Source organism: Callorhinus ursinus, unplaced genomic scaffold (assembly GCF_003265705.2).
Source record: "Callorhinus ursinus isolate GAN/ISIS: 27379988/994484 unplaced genomic scaffold, GSC_fseal_2.0 scaffold17, whole genome shotgun sequence".
NCBI classification, from domain to species: Eukaryota; Metazoa; Chordata; class Mammalia; order Carnivora; family Otariidae; genus Callorhinus; species Callorhinus ursinus.
The window spans coordinates 7,236,061-7,243,140 of NW_027397079.1; the positions used below are offsets into that span (position 1 = coordinate 7,236,061).

Sequence of the window (7,080 nt, forward strand, 5' to 3'; positions counted from 1 at the left end):
GCTTGACTTATTTCACTTAGCATTATCCCCTCCAGATCCATTCATGTCAATGCAAATGGTAGGTATTCATTTTCTGATGGCTGAGTCATATTCCATTGTATATATGAACCACATCTACTTTATCCATCATCTGTTGAAGGACATCACGGTTCCTTCCACAGTTTGGCTATTGTGGACATTGCTGCTATATACAGTGAATTTTTACATTGGCTGGGATAATATCATGAAAACTTTTATTTTTAAGCCCTACTGTCTACATTATCACTAGTCTATGGGAAGTGACTATTTAGCCAACTTATTATTCTTTTAAAATGCATAATATTTACTGGATTCTGAGAGCCAATCCTTATGTAAAGAGACAAGTGGACTATCTCACAGCAGGAAAGAACCCAGAATCTGGACCTGGACTTCTGACTCTGATTTTGATTTCACCACATACAAGTTTTATCACTGTACTAAATATCTCTAGTCTTATTTTCCTCATGTGTACATTTAGGGATCATATTAGGACCTGCATAAAGTAAGACTACTTTGCTTCTGGCTGCAGGAAGGTGATAGTAATCCCCTTCAGTACCCTCTTCCTGATTGATTCTACTTACGTATGTAAGTGTAAGGCAAGTTATCAACCATTATCTAGGGAGAAGAGGGAAATGTATGAAAATCCTTGAGTCAGCCACTCCTGAGGACACTTGTTGTAGACAAGTGTTCATTCAGAATCAGGGGGATCATTGTTTTGTGAGGAATCCAAGATTTCTGGGTGAGGCTTTCCTGAGCTCTGTGAGATTCTGGGTCAGGGTCAGCTAGCCAAAGCCCAGTAACAGAGAAGAGAGACAGCAGGTGAAGTAAAATGTGAGGGGTAGGTTGCACTAAATCCCTGGCCTCAAGACAAGGGCCTAATTTAGGAAGAGAACTTGTTCTTCTTCAGGCTTTGGTTAAGGAGGAAAGCCCCTCTGCTTTCACCTATGCTGGAAACTATGTTTGCTTGGCAGGACAAGAGCCAAGAACACGAGCTTGTCTCAGTCATGAGACATCACCGTGGCCGGGACAGGGACCTGAATCAGCAGGGTCATTCCTGGAACAGGAGAATTTCCCTGGTGAGACGAGGCAGGACCAGTCCTTATTAAGGAGACATGACATGGCTGGGCACAGAACAGACTTCAGATCTCTGGAGACCAGAAGGCCCACCTCTTCAGGGGGATTAGGGCCTTGGGAGGTGAGTCATAAGAGGTAGGTGATGGTTTTCATTCTATGAAGCACTAGAGAGATGCCTGGAAAAACACAAGGTCTTATTGTGACTGTATTTGGACTTGGAGTTGCAGTAGCAGATTATACTCGTTCCCTGAGAATAACTGGGAAAAAAAAGTCATACGAACCATCCCAGGTTTTTCATAGGGTAAATGTTCCATGAATCCTAGTCATTTTCATTTTACTACCATTACTGTTCTTCCTGGGGCCTTGATTTGTTAAATGCTAACAAAAGAAATTACCCCAGCCCTGCACCAAACGTTGCTAATCGCCGTCCTTGTTTATTTTACGGGCATTCATTGTCCACTATATATTTCAGTTAGTGCTCGGATCACAATGGACATTCTCTTCCGCGTTTAGTCACCTCAATCAAACTTATAAAAGAGGAGGCTCTAAACGACTTTTTATTCAACCCCATTACACTGCCATTTGTCTTCTCTTTTCAAGGAACTTCGAAGAGGTCTCCACGGACTCGGCACTATGAACCTATTTCTCCTTCTCGTCTTCGTCGTCCTCTTCAACTCTCAAGTAATGCCAGGTAAACCCTCCTTGGTGTATCCTGAAACCGTGCCCTGCTTTCTTGTTCAATCTGATGACATTCACAGATATGCTCTCCTTTCCTGAAGCTTCCCCCTGCGGAGGTGTGTTTGAACTCACATTCACCACCCTCATTCTCCAGATACCGTGTATAGTGACTGGCTGTAAGAGCCGGAAAGGAGGAACCAGAGAGGTTTTCCAGAAGGAGGCAATGTATTAAGAACCATGGCATTTTGGAAGAAACTTGAAGGTGCATCCTGCTCCAGGTCTTGAGCAAGGGGTGGCAAGAAGAGAGGGAGAGAGGGAGGCAGGGGCCTGCCTGGTGTTCATTCCTGACATCACAGAAGTGCTGAGTATCATGGAACAGCTCGGGGGCTTTAGAGAGAACTACAGTTGCTTGGATTTGGGGGGAGAAAATTGGCTTGCGTGGGTGAGCACCGTGAGGGTCTGTCAGGTCACTGAGAGTTTGAACCTTGCTTCCCCCAGAAAGCCAGCCATTCTCCCATATTGCCATGTTGGGCTTGGCGCTCACCCACCTGAATCCCCCACCTCTACTTTTCTCCTCCTCTAATATTCTATTTTTACACAAATAAATTCACCCAATCGGATGGTCCACTCCTGGGTCTCACTGCTTGGGGCTCCCGTGTCCTCTAGAACACCACTTCACAGAACTGACCGATGAGAAGCCAAGGGGACAGGAGCTGGGTAGGGCAGCGTACCCCCTTTCTGCTTTGGGTCAAGAAGAGTCTGTTCACTGTGGACCCACTGGGCATGATGACTGGTTTTGTTGCATCACTCAGAATAATGGCGCAACCTCAGTTTCCTCACTGGGCTGATTTTTCACCCAAGAGCCGAGGAGAGTAGATTATGGTGGGCTATGAGAGAATGTGTTTGGGGAAGAAGAAGGAGAGAATCACAGGCTGCTCCCAGCGTGACTCTTGGTGACCAAGCTAGGGCAGGGATGCCAGTGTCCCTGGGGTTGGGGAGCCCCGATGTCAGAGCTGGCTTCTGTGGTCACAGCTTCTGTGACGAAGACAGGATGGGCAGGGGGCCTTTCACGATAGCCTCGACCCTGTGGCATGAAGATAGGGTGCAAGAGCCCACCCTAAGCAGGTTTATGAAAGCTCCCTGCTAAAAGCCCCCTTCTAACGACTTGCCCCAGTAGAAGGGGACAGGTTGAAGACAACGTAAACAGAGCTGGGATCCACAAATGGGGTGAAGTAAGGGAGTAAACCTGCCTCCCACCCTCGAGTTGTTCCACAAAGGGTGTGTAAGGCCCTATCACTAGTCCGAGGCCCCATGAGGTGTGCAGCCTGGGTCTGAAGTTGGTGACTTCTGTTAATGATCCACGGTGGGCAGGCTGGGCGATAGGGAGCACGGAGGCCCTTCTTTCTCCGGGCTGAGTGCAGGCTTTCTTTCCTCCACCTTCTAAGAGGCGGGGAGAGAAGTCTTCCTTCTTCAGGCCTGGCTTTGAGTCAGGTAGGATTTTTTCCCCTCTTTTGGAAACCTTTCTTAACTCAGCCGGTGCCCCTGGTTATTCTGGGTCTTTCCTTTTAGGGACTTGAATTTTAGATCTTTAATCCTATTTTTAAGACATAGCTGATAAACCCTGAAGGCAGGGATGCTAAGCCTGGGAATTAGGGGTGGACTTGAGAGAGCTGGTGACATTCCTTAAATGCTTTGGGGCACACTGTGTGAGTACACTTTTGTATTTGACCCAGTACGTACGTAGGTCTTCCTTCCCCAGACGGGGGCTGTAGTGTCATCTCATTCTGAATGGAATCCTCTCCCGGGAAGATGAAAACCAAAGTTTTAATGTATTGCTTCCAAAGGACATTGGCAATCCCATCATCAGTCTCCAGGGTGAACACTTGCCACTCTGCGGCATATCAACCCCGGAGGAGTATTTGAAGTCTTTGATTTCAGCCTCCAATTAACAGCATAATTTCTGTTCTTCATGAGCTCTTAAAGGCTGGCAGGGTCTTCCTGTTGAACAAGCCAGCAGGAGCGACAAGGCAGGGAGGAGGAGGAGCGTGGGACAGCGTACGTTCTTGACGTAACGACGGTTGGGGGTTCCTGGTTGTTTCTTCCCCTGTATGGGGGCCTTGAGTCTTTCTTCCCAAAATAAACCATTTTTGCTCTTTCTACAGGTTATAGGCACGGTGAAGTGTATCATTTCTGTGACTCACATACAAGCGTGTGCCTGAGGAGGAAAAGAAACTGTATGATTCGCATGCCGGGGATATGCCCCGGAAGGAGCTTCTGTTGCATAAGGATGCATAAGTGAATGGAAGAATTCGTGTTTAATGAATCTACCCTGAATTAAGTAAACTGAAGAAGTCACGCTTAATGGACCTACCCTGAATTAAATTGGAAGGCTGAGGTCTCATGATACCATTTTCTTCATTCAGTGATTCATTTATTTTGTTGGTACCTCTCAAGCACCTACTCTGTGCTAGGAACTGTCGTGGCGTACTGGGGGCGGGAAGCATGGGTTCAAGGTATGTTCTGCTAAGAAAACTCACACACGTGGAAATCATATCCACGTTGGGTGGTTCAAAGATGTCTTCCCCGTGAATGCCATATATGAGCCGAGTCTTTAAAAAAAAGTGGGTAAGAATTAGTGAGGGGAAGTTGAAGGGGAGGTGGGGTGTGTTTCATTGTGAAGGTCACTATCACACACACGTGCCCATCTCACGGTAGGGGGTAGTTCGAGAACCACAATGTGATGAAATGAAAGTAGAGAAGGTATGGTCAATAGAAGCAGGACTTCAGATGCTTAAGAAATTTTACTTTATCTTTGAAGCTTTAGGGAAACAACAAAAAATTTTAAATGGAGGTGGGGAAGAGGGATTGACTTACACCCTTATGGTTCCTTGGCAATTTATGTTTGGGTTGTAATTCAACACTTCATTTTTTTTTAATTTTTAAAATTTTATTATGTTATGTTAGTCACCATACAATACATCATTAGTTTTTTTAAATTTTTTTATTGTTATGTTACTCACCACACATTACATCATTAGTTTTTGATGTAGTGTTCCACGATCCATTGTTTGCGTATAACACCCAGTGCTCCGTGCAGTACGTGCCCTCCTTAATACCCATCACTGGACTAACCCATACCCCCACCCCCTCTCCTCTAAAACCCTGTTTGTTTCTCAGAGTCCATCGTCTCTCATGGTTCACCTCTCCCTCCAATTTCCCCACTACATTTTTCCCTTCCTTCTCCTGATGTCCTCCAGGCTATTTCTTATGTTCCACAAATAAGTGAAACCATAGGATGATTGACTTTCTCTGCTTGATTTATTTCACCTAGCATATTCTCCTCCAGTCCCATCCATGTTGATGTAAAAGTTGGGTATTCATCCTTTCTGATGGCTGAGTCATATTCCATTGTATATACGGACCACGTCTTCTTTATCCATTCATCTGTTGAAGGGCATCTCAGCTCTTTATTTTTTTGGTGACGTTGTTTCCAGTTGGCCATTGAGAGCTCTTCCAGGTCTCTCTTGGGTCCTCTCAACGTGCCCCATTTTCTGAGCGTTTTGTTATTTTATGGCACTATAAGATACTCCAGCTTCATTTTGCATTTTCTCAGCCCCAGTCCTGGAGTGAGTTAATTCCTCGAGGATCCTTGGTTCCATCTACAGAAAATGGTATTTGGAAACAGAGATCCAAGGGGTACCTGGCTGGCTTAGTTGGTAGAGCATGCGACCTTAGATCTCAGGGTCGTGAGTTCAAGCCCCACGTTGGGTGTGGAGGCTACTTAAAAAAAAAAAAAGACATTTAAAAAAAGAAACAGAGATCTGAGTACTCCGTGTGCTCATTGCTGCTGAGATGGCACAGATTCTCATTTCTCTCTGACTACATTTAGGAAACATGTATGGATATTAATTCATTTATATACACACCTGTATATATTTTTGTATCTCTCTGTGTATGTATTTTAAAAACCCATGTTCCTCCTCAGTGTCTTCAATTTCAATCCAGCACCACGGTGGTCCTTCTCATCTCCCTCTTTTTTAATTTATAACCTTTTTTTTCCTCCACCAGTGACAAGACTGGCTCTTACTTACAGTGCATTTTCTCCTTTGTTCAACTCTTATATGTACAAGTAGTTTTAGAATTGCTAATCCAAACAGCTGTGAGAAACAGATCTAATAACCAGAGTCCAGTTCTTGTGTAAGGACTTTTCATCTTTAGTCTTGGATTATCAGGTCAAAACAGTTCCTCAAAGTTAGTTAGGTCAGTTCTTTCTTCCCCGCTGCATTTAGTGTGGTCATAGGATTAATCTGCAATACTGTTAGAGTCATTTGTTGTAGTCAGCATTTCATTTTTCTGCCCACATCGAGCTAATATTTTTTTAATTTATGTATATAGTAAAAATTAAACTTTGTGGTGTAGCATTCTAAAGGATTTGCAAATGCAGAGTTCAGTATTCACCACCATTCATCTATACGGGGCAGTCCCTCACCTCCAATTCCCTGTACCATCTATACGGGGCAGTCCCTCACCTCCAATTCCCTGTACCGGTCCTTATTGTCATCCCCTCTTGTGACCCCTAACCCGTGGCCAGCACTGACCTGGCTTCTAACCCTACAGTTTTCTTTTCACGAGTGCTATATAGATGGAATTAAATAATCTGTAGTCTTTATAGCTGGCTTCTTTAACCCAGCAGAAGGCCTTTGAGATCCATTCATGTTACTGGAATCAATCAGTTGTTCCTTCTTATCGTGGCCTAGGATTCCATTATCTGATGTGCCACAGTTAATTCACTAGTTGAAGGACATCTGTGTTGTTAACTATTTTTGGCAAACATAAATTAAGCTGCTATGAACGTTTACATACAGGTGTCTAATGGGAATGTAAGTTTCCATTTCCCCTGAGTAAATACCCAAGAGTGGGATTAATGAGTGATATGACAAGCATACATTCAACTTTATAAAAAATGCAAAATGGGACGTCTGGGTGGCTCAGTCGATTAAGCAGCTGCCTTCGGCTCAGGTCATGATCTCAGGTTCCTGGCATCGAACTCTGTGTCGGGATCCCTGCTCAGTGGGGAGCCTGCTTCTCCCTCTGCCTCTGCCGCTTCCCCTGCTTGTGCTCTCTCTCTCTCTCTCTGACAAATAAATAAATAAAATCTTAAAAAAAAAAGAAACCGCTAAATGAGCTTCCAAAGTAGCCTTACAACCTCGCATCCCCAGCAGCAGTGTCCAAGAGTTTGATTTGTTACCAAAAGAAAGTCACTAAGAGAAGAGATGACAAATCGGATTCTGTTTCAAAATGAGAATAACT

At 44.4% G+C, this 7,080-nt stretch overlaps 1 long non-coding RNA gene across 2 annotated transcripts; it reads left to right on the forward strand.

Moving 5' to 3' along the window:
- Nucleotides 1-1,158: 1,158 nt before the first annotated feature.
- Nucleotides 1,159-4,043, forward strand: LOC112834667 (uncharacterized). Of its 2 annotated transcripts, none has more exons than XR_012381199.1 (4): nucleotides 1,159-1,213; nucleotides 1,693-1,783; nucleotides 1,925-2,032; nucleotides 3,933-4,043. It is a non-coding gene; the product is annotated as an uncharacterized lncRNA (long non-coding RNA). The 2 variants fall into 2 exon arrangements; XR_012381200.1 differs by having other exon boundaries at nucleotides 1,208-1,227.
- Nucleotides 4,044-7,080: the final 3,037 nt, after the last annotated feature.